This window comes from Pholcus phalangioides, unplaced genomic scaffold (assembly GCF_987345545.1).
Source record: "Pholcus phalangioides strain wild (caught in Gottingen) unplaced genomic scaffold, Ppha-v1.0 ptg000027l_1, whole genome shotgun sequence".
NCBI classification, from domain to species: Eukaryota; Metazoa; Arthropoda; class Arachnida; order Araneae; family Pholcidae; genus Pholcus; species Pholcus phalangioides.
The window spans coordinates 6,628,324-6,644,555 of record NW_028301617.1 but is presented as its reverse complement, the minus strand read 5'-3'; the positions used below and the strand labels follow the sequence as shown (position 1 = coordinate 6,644,555).

General features: G+C 39.1%; 2 protein-coding genes and 1 non-coding gene across 3 annotated transcripts in view; 1 reads left to right on the top strand and 2 right to left on the bottom strand.

Annotated features, from left to right (window-relative positions):
* LOC149068283 (uncharacterized) overlaps positions 1-16,232 on the bottom strand; it is a 64,194-nt gene that overhangs the window by 30,546 nt on the left and 17,416 nt on the right. The gene's annotated exons all lie outside the window — the stretch shown is intronic.
* The window catches only part of LOC149068284 (uncharacterized), a 36,377-nt gene that overhangs the window by 10,117 nt on the left and 10,028 nt on the right, over positions 1-16,232 (bottom strand). The gene's annotated exons all lie outside the window — the stretch shown is intronic.
* Positions 12,574-12,645, top strand: TRNAA-GGC (transfer RNA alanine (anticodon GGC)). The gene has a single exon. It is a non-coding gene; the product is annotated as a tRNA-Ala (tRNA).

Genomic DNA, 16,232 nt, shown 5'->3' with positions numbered 1-16,232 from the left:
TGTTGCATGGGGTAATAAAACGCTCAACGATATTCAAGTGGAAGACGTGGAGGTCCTAAATCTTCTAAGAAATGTATGTGCAAGCAAAGCACCAGGACCAGATGATATCTATCCCAGGGTTCTCAGGGAAGGTGCTAATGAATTGTTGGGGCCAGTCGCACAGATATACAGGAGTAGTGTTGCTGAGGGTATCGTCCCGAGAGATTGGAAACTGGCTAACGTTGTTCCTATATTTAAGAAGGGTAGTAGAGAAGTGGTGTCTAATTATCGTCCAGTGAGTTTGACGAGCTCCCTCTCGAAAATTTTGGAAATTATCATCAAAAGGCAGTTTGTGAAGTGGATAGACGAGAATAATGTATTGTCGGATAATCAGCATGGGTTCAGGAAGGGGAAGTCATGTGTAACTAACCTCCTTTGCTTCTATGATTACGTGACTAAGGCTTTGGGTAAGAGCAAAAATGTCGACGTGGTTTACCTTGATTTCCAGAAGGCATTCGATCGGGTCCAACATGGCAAACTCTTGAAGCGTTTACACGAGATTGGAATAGGGGGCAACTTGCTGAATTGGATAGAATCGTGGTTAAGAGATGGGTCACAACGAGTTATGGTGAACGGGGAATTCTCTGGTTGGACAGACGTCACAAGTGGAGTTCCTCAGGGAAGTGTCCTTGGCCCCATACTTTTTTCACTTTTTATCGATAAACTCGATCAGGGTATCGATGGAATTACTAGCAAATTCGCAGATGATGTGAAGCTAATGGGGGTAATCGGGAATGAAAGCGATAGGGAGTTGCTCCAGACCAACTTAAACAAGATTGCAGCATGGGCAAATGAATGGAGCATGACGTTTAGCGTAGATAAGTGCATGGTCGCTCATTTTGGTTCGAACAACCCACGGTTCTCTTACGAGTTGAATGGTGTCACTATCCCGGATGCAACTAGAGTCACCGATTTGGGAATTCTCATTGACGAGCGACTTAAGTTTTCTGAACATTGTTCAGCGGTTGTCAAAAAATCGAATAGAATGCTTGGTCTCATTTTCAAAAAGGTCTCTTCGCGTTCTCCTAAAGTCATTCTTCCGCTTTTTCGAGGCTTAGTTCGTCCTGGACTGGAGTATGCTGTAAGGTTTTGGAGACCATACCTACAGAGGGACATAGACTTGGTTGAAGGGGTGCAGAGAAGAGCTACGCGTGTCCTTATTGGCACACAGGGCTTGAGTTATGAAGAAAGACTTCATTTTTTGAATATGTTTACATTGGATGAACGCAGGTGTCGAGGAGATATGATCGAAGTGTTCAAAATTTTCAATGGGATAGATAGGATGGACCATGAACTTTTAGTACACCGCCAATCGACTGCTTTTACAAGGGGACACCAGTATCGATTGGTGAGGGACAATGCAAGGTTATGGTGTCGCAGGGAATTTTTCTCCAATAGGGTTGTTAATAAATGGAATAGCTTACCCCCGGAGGTAGTAAATTGTAACACAATTGACACGTTTAAAAAGAAATACGATAAACATGTTGGGGTAAATCGGGAAGCTATCCATTCTTAGAATAAGACAACCATAAGTATTCTTTATGGGCATTGTATAATATTTTATCATGTGTATATATTGTTTGTAATTTGTGTTAATTGCATTTTTAATTGGGTTGCTGTATTTTTGAAACATATGACAACCATATTTTTATGGGCATCTTTTTATCAGCCACCTCGTTGGGCATTTTGCCTGTTGTGGTGTTGTATTTGTATAATTCAACGTTTAGTTTAACACAAAGGTTTCCAAATCAGATGAAAATTTGTCATCAGGCTGATAAAAAACTCAGTTAACGTGCATGCGAGCCGTAACTATAGAGGCGGATTTATCGATGGCACACCGAGCGCTGGCCCCTACTTCACATTTTTTTCCTAATTTAAAGGGCTTCATATTAATTTTTTTTATGCCCGGGCCATAACTTAATTTAGAGCATCTTCACGATACTGATTGTTGACTTAATATTGTTGGATTGTTTTCCTTTTTTTTTCTCTCCATGCACGTGCGGGAACCGGTTGTTCCGACGCTGTATGCAAATCGGCGGCGGCGTACCCTCACGGGAGCACGGATATATAGACTGGTTTTTTCTCTATAGGTGAGATGTCTGTTTTTTCCGCATGGATGTATGTCGGGATTCGATTTGTTTCTCCCTTTTGATTGCCGGCCGTATTTTTGATCAACGAAAATGATCTTGTTTTTTGTTTTTGCAACTTTTATGGAAAAAGAATTCAAAATGAACTTCTGATCATTGTTTTTCTTCAGCTCAGTCGGTACGCTCTGCCCCCCCCCCCCCCAACAAATATCGACATCTTGCGCGCCATTCTTGATGTGTAAAAAAATCTTATTTTTAGACCTCGGAAGTTATTAAAACGTTTGTCTCGAGTCTGTTATGACCGCAATAGGAGAGGGCGGGGGTCTGGTTCCACGGGTGTTGAACGAGGAAAGGTGCCGAGTTTACTCATTTTCTGTTAAAAAGAGTGGATACCGGCCCCGAGCGATAGTAAATTTTCGTTCGTACTTGCGACCCGGATTGCTACATACCGTGATCAGATCCAAAAGCGTGGGGGGGGGGGGCAATGCCTTGGACGGCGTTTTTGATGGAATGGTATATTTAAGAAAAGGCAATAAAAATTCCTTTGCAAAATTATCGAATTTCACAGTCAAGGGGCAGTAAAATTACGTTTCCCCTCCATAAAAAACAATTGTATTACGGCCATGGTAAATCGGGTGTCCCGGATGGGGGCGAATTCACTATTTTTGTTCGTTGAAAGTTACGGGAGGAGTCAGCGCTAACGTGGCGACTTGTTTTCGCGCTAAAATAGGTAGCCCTGACAGCAGCATCCATAAACTCTGTATCAACCGCATTTATAAACCCCGTATGTTGTTGATTCGATTTTTGTGTTCATTTCATCCTAATTTTCCGTATTTCCCGATATGTTTCTATCGATTTTCGCATATTAGGTTAATTCATATTATAAATTATATATTTTTTTGTAATTTTTTATGTGCCCTTTGTCAGCCATCTTGAATTGACTACCGTAAAACGGCGATTCCCTGGCTTGAAAAAAAGTCGCCACGTTGGTGCTTACAAGGTTCATGGGAAATTTACCGGGGAAGGCCGCTGAGTCTTTTTTTCTGTTAAAAATTACGGGGAGGGGGGGAGAGGCCAAAATTATACTGTTTCCAGGGGTAGGAACACCGCGCCAAAATTAACATCTTGAGCCATCCTGCTCCAATAGTGTTTTCGTATTTTTCTGCGCCAAATAGCTAATTTTGCTTCGTATGCCCAGAATTTCTTAAAGGACGCCAAAAATTTTTTGTTCCTGCTTACCGTGAAACGATTCTTTCTAAGAGCGTGTTTTATATATATTCCACTGTACGCCTTATTTAAACTATCGGCTTTTCCATCGTGAAACCCTGATAATATCCGTGATTGTGCAACTGAAGATAGTTTGCAATGGTCTTTCAGCTTCAAAGTGCGCCGCTGTGGTGGTCGAGTGGTCATAATGACGGACTTGCATCGCGGGGACCCGGGTTCGAGCCCCATCGTCACCAGTGGTGGTCGGCTGAAGTTGGTTTTCTGTGGTTCCCAACTTCAAGGCGCAAATGCGAGCCGATCTCCCCGTTAAAAAGTCTCGCCACAGAGAGCGACAGTCCTACAAACAGTATAAATATTCAGTCATTACACTACACTCACTTCACTTCTGAGATATAGATGGCAGCACTAAAAAAATCATACATAACACTAAATACGCACTCAGACTGTTAGGTACACATACTTACACTTCCGGCACAACTCACTAGGTAGTAAATTGCCCATGGCGATAGACCTGAGTTGTGCTCGGCTTCAAAAAAAAAAAAAAAGCGCTTTAAAGTGCAAATGCGAGTCAGTTGCCGTTTAAAAAAAAGTCGCCACGGGAAGCAGCAGAAATTACTGTAGTCGATCGTCAAATCCAGATGTTTCGTGAAAAAAATTTCCATTCCGGAAGTAAAAAGTGTGTTTTCGCCGAATTACGAATGTTAATTTACAGACTTTGCCGAATAACGAGTGTCAGATCGCCAATCTCGCCAAATAATGCGTACTTAATCGCCAAACGTCGTGTTGATTCTTCCGAAATTCTCCCCCATTTTGCAACAATTTCTTTCCGAGTATAAAAAACTTATAGAAAATTTTTTGCTCATTTGAAGTGCTGCTGTTCAAGACAGCAAATAGTGCCCTCAGTAAGCAAAAATCATCTTAAATAGACTGGTGTGAAAAATTTTATGACAGCCTCTCTTTCAAACAAGGTGTCAAAAGCCTGAAACACCAAAAACAAAAAACAAGCTGATGAAAAGATTTTTGTTAACAAAAGACACTGCAGTTATTCTATTTTGAAAAGGGGGTCAGGGTTAACGAAAATATTCTTGTTAATTTCCCTGCTCCAATTTATAAATATCTGCTCCAAATCCTATATTTTGCTGCTCCAAAACTGATCCGAATCCTATATTTTGCTGTTCCAAATCCTGAATTTGCTGCTCCAAAACTGCTCAGAATCCTGAATTTTGCTGCTTCAAAGCTGCTCCGAAATGGACTTTGTCACTTCCCACCCCTGTGTTTCTGGGTAAAGGAGTAAATGTGGTTTTTTTTTTTTGCAGGGGTGTATGTTGTGTTTAAAAAAAGGAAAAATATATATTTTTACAAATTTCAAAACTGGTTTATTTTTTCCCTCAACCAAGGACAGTATTATTTTGGTGCCCCCGCCTGATACTTTAAGGTCTTAGGGGTGTGGCACGATGACAATTGATATACATCATATATATGTATACATCAGTAGGCTCTGCCATTGACGCTGGGGGGAGGGTGGATTGCCCCTCCCTCAACATGTAATAATTAAAATAATTTAGTTAATTTAATAATTTGAATACTTTATTCAATTTAATAATTTAAATAATTTATAATTCAGTAATTTAAGTAATTTTTTAATTTAATAATTTAAAATGTTAAAAATTTAATTTTATGGTTTTTAATCATTAAGTAAATTTCTTAAAATTTGTTGGAACATATTATACAAACCTAGGTATGTAAATCAAATTTGTACTAGTTAAAAAAAGTTTGAGTACATTTTGTATACTGTCATTCATAGCATAACATGAATGAAAAATCCACTGGAATGTAGATGGGACAAATTCTCTCATCAAATTTTGTGTTATTTCATTTTTCTCCCTTCTTTGAATGGGAAAAATTTTTCCCGCTTTGAAGTTTTTCCTGCTTAAATTGATTTTAAGATGGGTTGTGGAAAGCAACATGGGGGAAGGCATTGCTGCTGTTACTTAAAAAGGATGTAATGTAGTTATTCTCTCACACATAGTTGTTGATAAATTTGATAAGTTATTCAAAACTTTTCTGGTTAGCAGAATGCGTTTGAGTTTGATTTAATTATTTCTATCTATTATGTAAAAAAAGCAATTTCAATGAGTTCTATTGAAATGAAAAGGTAAAACTAAATTCAATTTCAATTCATTCAATTTGGTAATAAAAATTCATTGTCCATTTGGTCTCTCTCTCTAAAAATATTTCGGTTACTATTTGGTCACTTTTAAACATTTCGGTCACTATTTGGTCACTTTTTCAAACATTTTGGTCACTATTTTCACTAATTTTGAATCCATGATCCGTGCTGACCCCTGCAAAAGAGAACTGGTAGGGTGAGGGTAAAAAGAGAAATTTAATTCTTATCTACTGTACTTTTGGCCGCTGTGGTGGTCGAGTGGTTATAGTGCCGGACTCGTGATGCGAGGATCCGGGTTCGAACCCCACAGTGGTGGTCGGCTGAAGTTGGTTTTCTGTGGTTTCCAACTTCAAGGCGCAAATGCGAGCCGATCTCCCCGTTAAAAAGTCTCGCCACAGAGAGCAACAGTCCTACAACGGTAAATCATTCAACCATAACACTTCACTCATAGTTAGTAAAACTGGGGGCAGAGGACAGCACTACACATAACAAGCATTACACAGAAAACAAACTTTACGCCAGGTTGCACTACACGTACACGCACATTCCCGCATGTACCGATTCGTTGGGGGGGGGGTGCATGTGTGGTGTAGCAGTAGTAGGTAGGGCCTCCAAAAAATGGCTCGGGGATCCATGATGTTCTTAATTCAGCCACCTCGTTGGGCAATTTGCCTGTTGTGGCGTTGTATTTGTACTGTTTTCCTTTCATTTGTTTTTTTCATTATTTTCCTTTTCTAACGTGCAGTCAGATTATAACAAGATTGTCATATTTATCGCTGATTCGTCAAATAGAGCTGCGAAATTTTTGCCAATAGCTTGTAAGTGAAAGGGTTCACACACTCTGAACACCTCTTATCAATGCCATTATTGTTACGTCCGTTTCCTCCGTGAAACTTACTTTTAAGTGAAAGTGCGGTTAGATTAGGGAAGTAAAAAGAATAACCGAAATTCACCAAAAAAAAAAGTGATGTATAAAGTAGGAAATAAGTGCAGTAGGACCCAAATTAGCCAAGCTCATACATGCCAACCGTTGCGATTATACGCTTTCGCTTCTGAAAATAAAATTTGTTAACGAATCGCTAATATTGACGTTTTCCTGCCTACGTCGCAAACTGGTCAGCGTTACAAATCGATGGTCTGTTGATCGACATTTATGTTCAAATTTATAAAAAAAAATTTTTTTTTGAGTTATTCAAGGTCGGGAATTTTCGACTAAAAGTAATTTTGCACTTGATATACATAGTTCTATTAATGTTGATCATTCCGGTGACTAGAATGTCTAATTTTGAGTTACGATTATCGGTTGATTTTCAACCCTCTAGCATCAATCTAATGAATTCCAATTATTCTGATGATTTCACGTGATCGGTGTCCCAGTGAGTGAAATCATATTTCACTTTAGATAATACATTACCGGAGCGCAAAAATGTCAAAATAGAGACACAAACGATTTTTGCGTTACTGTGTGCGTGAGCTGTTCTCTTCCTGAGAAGGTTTTCTTATTTTTTAAAATAAATCACACCTTCTTTAATCATGCGGCAATTAATTTTTGATTGTAATTATATAGCTTCCTGATTAATTTTTAGTATACAGTTCCTCCCCCCTTTTTTCCTGTGAATTGGAAAACGTGCCGTGTTACGCGTTTTATGGATGAATTTGGTTTTTTTTTCTTCAGAGGTTGGCAGATCTGTAAGCTAATGTGGACCGGACCTTATTCGGGTAACCAAAACCTCCTATATAATCCACACCTAGTAGAAGTTTGGCGTTAAATGAAATATTGCCATAAATTGTAGAAATTACGTTAACACAAAAGCTATTTTCGTATAGTAGTATAGAATGACCAAAGTTACGTGTTAAAGATACGTGAAAACACTGCAACGTATTAACATTTCGAGGATTACACCATCACCACCTAGAGATAGAAGGCCTCTGCACTGTTTGCCATAAACGTCATTCAGACTACCTAGCAAGTTTGCCACATTTTGAAACACAGCATCCTATTTCGTTTCTTATTTTGGCGTAGAATATACCTGATTGACTCACAAATACCGCATAGAAATCGCCAATTCTGAGAACGATCATTTCTTTTCCTCCCAACGATGATACTGGTACGACCAGGGAATTTTTTCCCCCTGAATATTCTGAGGGAAAATGGACTACTTACTTGACGTCACAAGCAGAGTGCGAAGGCCTTCTATCTCTAGGTGGTGATGATTACACAGTGTTTTCAAAAATAGTTCTCAATGTTTTCTGTAACGAGCACTCTTAAATGCTTCAGGGAGCACCAAGGTGCTAGCAAGCAGTAAACTCAAGATGTCTGTCGCGCCAGAAGAGTTATCTGAATTTATTTTTCTAAAACTGACCTTTCTGAAAATTAAATTCTCATCGCCCCTTGTCATAAGCCAACCCATAAAATCTAATGTAGTATCTGTAGGTGTTCGACCACTCCCTTAATCGTTCCAGCGACTTTCGCAAAGAGTGATATCTGCCTTTTTTGAAAGGGAAACCTTCACGAGCTCTTTAAACACGTTGCGGCATTATCTGAACGAGTTCGTTCAGAGAATGCCGCATTCGAATGTTTGATCGCTGCTAGGCGTGTAGCACGTCATTTGACGCTGAATATAATTTTCAAAATGAATTTATAAAAAGTACCCCAGATTATTCGAAACTCGGATAACTGGAGTCCTACTGTACCTAAGTAAAAAAAAACCATCTAAAGGAATATAAATGAATTCAAAGCAACAATATGTGAGCTTTAATTCAGAGTCATCACTGCATGTTTCACATCACAATCAACTTCGTTATACTCACTCCTAACGATGGCGAGCACGAAGTACCGGTGAAGTATCGACATGGTTTTTGCTGTAAATCACCGTGTGAAGTGACGATTTCCTCTAACTTCATTTTTTAACCGCCACTTTTTTCTCTGTGAGTTGTAAGGCAATATGTCACCAACACCATTGATGTATTTAGTGACTTTTTGTACGCAGCTTAGAGGGAATATCGATGAGAAGTCACAGTACCGGCAAGTTCGAAGTAGCGACGAGTATCTGCCTGGTTTGGAGCATTCACTACACGTCACACCAAGACTAACTAGATTTTATGTGTGTGGGGGCAAACATTTTTCCGCCCCCATCACTGCAAAATTAAATGATTTTATAATAGTACTTTTTTGTTCGCTCCTAAAATTTGGCGCTAGAGGTAATTGTGCCCTCCCCTCCAGTTCTGGTCCTGCGTCACACTGAAGCTTGCGCCAGTCGTTTCTGATGTAGTAACCCGAATACTCAATCGCAAAGTGTCACATTCACAGGGTGTACCCCTCTGGTGTGGACCCTTTCATGGCTACGGAGATTACTCATCTGTGAGAAAGACTTGCCACAAATAACGCAATCATAGGGCTTTTCCCCGGTATGAATCCTCTTGTGGACACTCAAATGGCTTAAACTGGAAAAGGTTTTTTTGCAAACTTCACATTCAAAGGGTTTCTCTCCGGTGTGAACCCTTTCATGGCTAGCGAGATTACTTACTTGCGAGAAAGACTTGCCACAAGCAGCGCATGTGTAAGGCTTTTCTTCGGAATGAATTCTCTTGTGAATTTTTAAACCATTCGAATAGAGAAATCTTCTTTTGCACACTTCACATTCAAAGGATTTCTCTCCGATGTGAATCCTTTTGTGACTATTAAGGTTAGATTGACTAGAGAAAGACTTGCCACAAACAGAGCAGGCGTAAGGTTTTTCTCCGGAGTGAATTCTCTTGTGAACTTTCAAATGGCTTGATTGTGAAAATGTTTTTTTGCAAACATCACATTCAAAGGGTTTCTCCCCGCTGTGAATCTTACTGTGACTATCAAGGTGAGATAATTGCGAAAAAGATTTGCTACAAGCAACGCATTTATAGGGCTTTTCTCCAGAATGAATTCTATGGTGTACTTTCAAATGGATTGAATGAGAAAATAATTTTTTGCAAACTTCACATTTAAAGGATTTCTCGCTGGTATGAACTTTTCTGTGGCTGTTGAAGTAAGATAACTGCGAAAAGGATTTGTCACAAACAGAGCAGTTGTAGGGCTTTTCTTCGGAATGAGTCCTTTCATGAACCCGCAAGCTCTTTGAGTGGGAAAATGCTCGTTTGCAAACTTTGCATTCAAAGGGTTTCTTTCCACTCTGAATCTTATTCTGATTATTAAGGTAAGGTAATTGAGAGAGATACTCACAATCATAAAGCTTTTCTTCAGTGTGAATCCTGAGGTGCAATTTCAAGGAGTTTGAATAAGCAAATTTTTGTTTGCAAACATCACATTCATAAGGTTTCTCCCCAGAATGAATCCTCCCGTGCTGCTTTAAGTTGTGGGATTTTGAAAACTTTTTTTTGCAAATAAGACATTTATAAGGTTTCAGACGTTCATGACATACCTCCTTCGTATGAATCTTTTTATGGCGGTCCAATTGACCGTGTTCTGAAAATCGCCTATCACAGACGTCGCATTCGTAAGGTTTTTCACCAGTGTGAATTCTTTTGTGATTTTTCATATTCGAAATGTGTGAAAATGCTTTCTGACAAATAGGGCACGTATAAGGTCTTTCATGCGTGTGAGTTCTGCTATGCCTTATCAAAGACGTATTTGATGAAAATGATTTTCCACAAAGTTCACACCGAAAGAGTTTCTCTGAGGAGTGAACTTTTGTGTGAGTCATTAAATCGGAGCGTCGCTTGAATCTTTTATTGCAAACTTCACATGAAAAAGGTCTTTCCTCAGTGTGAACCTTTTCGTGATTTACTAGATAAGATTGACGTTTAAATGCCATATCACAAACGGAGCATTTGTAGGGTTTCTCCATTTCGTGAATATTCCCGTGATCACGAAGGTGAGAGGAAATGGAAATCGCTTTCCACTAATCTAACATTCACAGCGTCTCTTTAATATGAATGCTTTGATGACCATTCAGAGAAGAAACGCTAGGGAATTTTTTGTCACAAAGATGACATTTGTATATCGTAGCATCGACGTAAACCCCTTCTTTTATGGTTGATTCGGATTCATCTTTATCCATTGTGGAGAGAGAGAAAATGAAGGATTTCAGCAGAGAAAGTTTTTTTTCCTCACTTTTTACTGTGTCTCTGAGCGAAATAACTTGTTTGCAAATCTCTTCGTAGACAACTTTGTCGTCTTTCATCATGAAACAGAGACTCGACCGATTCCATTGATTCGAATCAGGGGATCCAGACAATCGTATTTGAAAGCGAGAAACTCAATTCTCTTCTTGCGGTATCTCAAACTCTCATCAACTTATTTTTTCACCATTTCTCCAAATTGTGATGAAAATAATTGCAATACCTGCGAAAAAGAATGAAACTCAATGTGATAAAAAAACCAAGAATATTTTTAAACACACAGAGAGAAAAAAAAACTGGCAGCGTGACGAGATCATAAATTAATTTCATTTATTCGACATTTTCCGGCTTGGAATCCTTGAATGTCTGGTATGTCTCTCATGGCAGCAAGCAGAAACTTCACAACCATGTACTTATTTGAGGAATAAACAGTTTTTTGTTATTTTAAGTGAGAACTCGACAAAAAACGTTTACTACAACGTCACACTCCAATGGCTTCTCTCCAGTACGAGTCCTATTGTCAGTGACCAAATTCGAACGTTACACGAATCTCTTGCCACAAACATCACATTCATACGGCATCTTCTCGGTACGAATTTTCTGACGTTTGTTCAAATTGCACACAATTTTTTCATTACAAGTTCACATATTGTTGAATGAAGGGAAAACAGAAATGCTTTTCTTTCGATACTTGTTTTTAAGATGCTCTTTTTGCACTAGAATGTAATACCTTGTGATTTTTGCAGATGTATGTTCGAAAGAAAAATAAAATTACACGGGGGGAAAAACTGTACTCATAAAAAAATCCGATCTCTCCCCCTCATTATAGTAGTATGTAAGGATTATATTCATTGGTACGAATGTTGGATGTGGAACTCCTTTATGAATGACCCTTATTTAACTTATTTATAAATAATAATTTTAAACAAGGATTATTCATAAAAGGAGTTTCACATCCAACATGCTTACTAATGAATATAAGGCCCGTGGTATATGCATGCTACTCAGAAAGCTTGCTCGGTTGCTACGAGGTAGTGTGCTCGGTTATAGTATGATCGCCGTGCGTATACATTTGCCGGGACTTAGCATAGCCAGAGGGTTGCTTGTTATAGGCATATTTTTCATATATGCTGTTTTGTGTGTGCCTCACTCAATATTTCATGTGTAAATGCAATTTTTCGTACTTAAGAAATAGAACTGATAAATCCGAAATGTGTCTTTATGAATGAATGTGAAAACTTGATTTTTTCATCATTTTTCCGCGAATCTCGATAATTTATACATTCTGAAGTCAAAATATGTAGTCATTTTTCAGAGCACTTGAACTCTATCGATTTTTCTACTAATTACAGTACTTTTGCAATTAACCTAGTCCTTAAACTTGAAATTCACTTTTGCGAATGAATTCAAAACTTTTAATTTGAAAAATATTTTCACCAATAAACGTGAAATTTAAGAGTATTTAATTTTTTTTTGCAAAATTTGTCTCTATTGATGAATAACGCGAAATTTTTTTTTGGAGGGGGCTATGTGCTCTGGCTCCACATTTTCACAAAAAGTTTATGTGTATACTTTCCTACCTTATTATTCCTCCCCAAAAAATGAACAAAATCTTTCGAACACTTTTTACCGTACAGACGAAACTCAATAAGCACTCGATGTTCCTATGAAAAATAATAAATTCGAGTTTTTTATTTTTCAACTTTTTTCCTCTAACCGCATACTATCAAGCACCGAAAAATAGACCGTCGTGCGATTCAGTAGCGTGCTCTTCAACGAGTTTGCTTATTTCGCAATACACGCTCTAATCATTTGCTTATTGGTGGAATATGCTAAAAAGTAGCACGCTTTCGTGCTATTTAGTAATATGTGTATAACGGCCCCAGAACATCCTTACATACCACTATATTGAGACATAATCTCAATAATCTATCTGCTTCCATAGCTTAGATGGTAGAGCACTCGTCCGGCAAGCGAGAGACCGGGGTTCGAGTCCCCGTGGGGGCAGTGATGAATTTTCTTCCTTGTAATCTTCATCTCCACAAATAACAAGTCTTTCGATGAATCTTGTATTGACAAGTGGAGAGGACGTTTCTATATGCATATGGCCATCTGGTTGGCCTTTGTCATTCACGAGCTATTAGTTGATTGTTGACGCAAATAACCAGTCTTTCGATGAATCTTATATGTATAGTCTACGCTTGCACTGCCGTTTTAACGCATAGGCCCTGGTTGGCCCGTGCGTTAAGACGGGTGTAACACGTGCTGCACATTTATTTCTTGTAACACCAGAAATAAGAGGCTGACATAATTCTAACTTAGAGACTCCGAAACCGTGTGCGACCTTAGTTTTATAATCATACTAATTTTCTCAAAACTCACATTAATTAGCAGAGTAGCTTGCTTCATCCTCGTGAGGTCTTCCTTATAGACTGTGTCTCGTATAAAACCAAATCAGTTGATACATAAAATTTCCAATATGTAGAACAGAGTTGTTAGTTAAAAATTAGAAGCCTTTTGAATGATGAACATTCACAAAATGGGAAATTTTATTCACATGATCATTTTACATTGTGACTGCATACATATGTTAAAAATTTTACTGAATAATCATCAAAACAATTAATAATTATTTGAAGAATAAGCCGAAATATTACAATATCCAATAGAACCTGCTAAGTTGTCCTTCAACACTTCTTATGAGGGCGATTTTCAACTTCAACGGTAAAAGTTTTTCCCTCCTTCCTTAAATAGCGCAACACTGGCGCGATATTGCATCCCTAAGGATTTGAACACCATTTCTTTTCCTCCGTTTTCGAAACGGGGCAAATAATTCCACACTCAGCATTTTTTTTCAGCAGAAGAAAATTTAATAACGAGTGATAAATTCTAGTCAGACGATGTTGGACTGAGATCTCAGTCCTCCCGCATGTGATGTGTTAAAGCCCGTTTACACTTGTTATGGGCGATTAAGTAGTAAACTAAATTTTAAGCCTCTCGTGCTCTAAAATCAGTCCCAGCGTCAGCAATCACGTAAAGGACGATCATTAGATGAAACAAGGTCACGTACCCTGGCGTATGAGCAGAGAGCCTACTTAATCGAAAAAAATAGACCACCCTTTATCTGGCGCAACATGTTGAGCGCCAAGTTCGAGCGTAATGTGCTTAATGGGCACACACTCAGAAAACATAATGAACACCTAATTAAGTTGATTTATATAACAGCCAAGTGATGTCGAAAAAAAATTTCTGGAAAAAAAAACGTGATTTGACGTAAAACTAGTCAAACAAATTTTAATGAAATTTTTGACCAACTATCCAAAACCGTAGATAAATTAGTAAGAAAATCGTTTAAAAATGTGCGCGCACGAGTTCGTATAAATATCTATTCAGTCCATTTTCGCAGAAGGGGTTACACTTCGTACTTCTCCAGTACAGCACCGATCGCACATCATATTTTCAAAAATGCGACGACTTCGGGCGCAATGAGCTTGTTTGAACAAAACTCTTGAACAACTTCCTGTAATGAAGGTCAAGGACAAACTGTTGGAGAAGAAAATTCCTTCATTCGTTATGCAAATCAACGTCGGCAGCTGATTGACTTCCATGAGGGGAAAGAATTTCCCTCTATGGCCGGTATTACGCTATAAAAGTTTGATAAAAGTACTATTATAAAACTTGAAAAATGCAGCCAATAAGGTCAACAGTTTCATTTTCTAGAATGTAACCAATAACCTTATTGGTTAGATTTTTCAAGTTTTATAAAAGGGATTTTATCAAAATTTTATAGTGTCATACCGGCCTTACACTACAAAAGTTTTATAAAATCCCTTTTTTAAAACTTGAAAAATCCAACCAATAAAACTCGTAGGTTACATTCGAGCAGATGCAATCGATAATCTTATTAGTTGAATTTTTCAAATTTTATAAACGAACTTTTAGAAAACTTTTATAGTGTAATCCCGGCCTCAGTTCAGTTTCTGTATACACACGTTGTTTTTCAACATAAAAATTTTATTTTTTGCTAAGCTCGTTACTGTAGATTAAAATGAACTTTATTATACAAATTTGGGTTCTTATTGAGCACCAACGTTGTGTAGCGGTGTGGAGAGGTGAAAAAATTTGCATGCTGTGCCTGTCAGATCAAATGCACCCGAAATTGGGTTAACCACTTGCCAACTAAACCTGTGCAAACGGCTTCGCCGTCGGCATGTATTCTAAAGTACACTGCTCAAAACAATTAGGGGAGCACATGGTTTTAACAAAATTACGCAAAGATGTATACCGATAAGTAACATAAAACGAATCATCCATAATTTAAAGCCTAGCAGGAAACGGAAGAAGAAAACTTGATATGCAAATCAAAGTTCATGACGTCAAAAACCAGAAAAAGGAGATAAGGGCAGAAATCGGGATGTTGCAGAAACGTCTGTTTTACTGCCGTAACTGTGAAATTCGATTGCGCAGTATTTTTTTTTTTGAGACAAGGTGACTTGAGGATGTCTCAACAACGTGATTTACCGGAATCCATGGCATGGCGTATTATAGGCAGACTGGAATCCGGGCAAACACAACGTAATGTCGCGGACGCTGTTGGAGTCGCCAGAAGTGTTGTTGCAAGGCTGTGGAATCGATTCCAAGAAACAGGAAATGTTAGACGTCGACCAGGGCAAGGTCAGCCTAGTGCCACTACAGCAACTGATGACCGGTATATACGGTTAACAGCCCGTCGAAACAGAATAGAGAATGCTACGCAGCTACAAAGACGGTTGCTCTTGGCAACAGGACGAAGGGTGTCCAGGAAAACAGTACGTAATCGGCTTCATGAGGGAGGGCTCTATGCACGTAGGCCAATGGTCTGCATTCCGTTGACCCCACGCCACCGTGCGGCCCGAAGAAGACGGGCTGCTGAACAACGAGATTGGGAGCAACATGATTGGAGCCAAGTGCTGTTTACAGACGAGTCCCGATTCAGTCTGGAGTGTGACACCCGACGTGTTCTGGTATGGAGGGACAGGGGCACTCGAAATAACCCCGCATTCGTTCGTGAAAGGTCACAATACAGACGAGCTGGTTGGATGGTATGGGGTGGAATCAGCATAGGCGGACGTACGGACCTGCATATCATTCGGAATGGCACTTTGACGGCCCGAAGGTATGCAGACGAGATACTGCGACCTCATGTCATCCCTTACGCTGGAGCCATTGGAGATTCCTTTGTTTTCCAGGATGATAATGCCCGACCGCATAGAGCTCGTCTGGTGGAGAACATGCTTAAAGCTGAAACAATACAGCGTATGGAATGGCCAGCGTGCTCTCCTGACCTGAATCCAATCGAGCATGTTTGGACGACGCATTGCTGCGCGACCAAGGCCGCCTGTTACTGTCCGAGACTTGCAGATTGCACTTCTTGAGGAGTGGAACAGTATTCCCCAAAGTCTGATCGATAACCTCATCGCATCCATGGCAAACAGGTGTGCAGCAGTCTTAGCTGTTCGAGGAGACCACACGCCCTATTAAAACTCATGCATCATGTCTAAACAGTACTTTTTTTTTATCGTTTACATGTAACCAAATTGTTGCCCTAAATCATG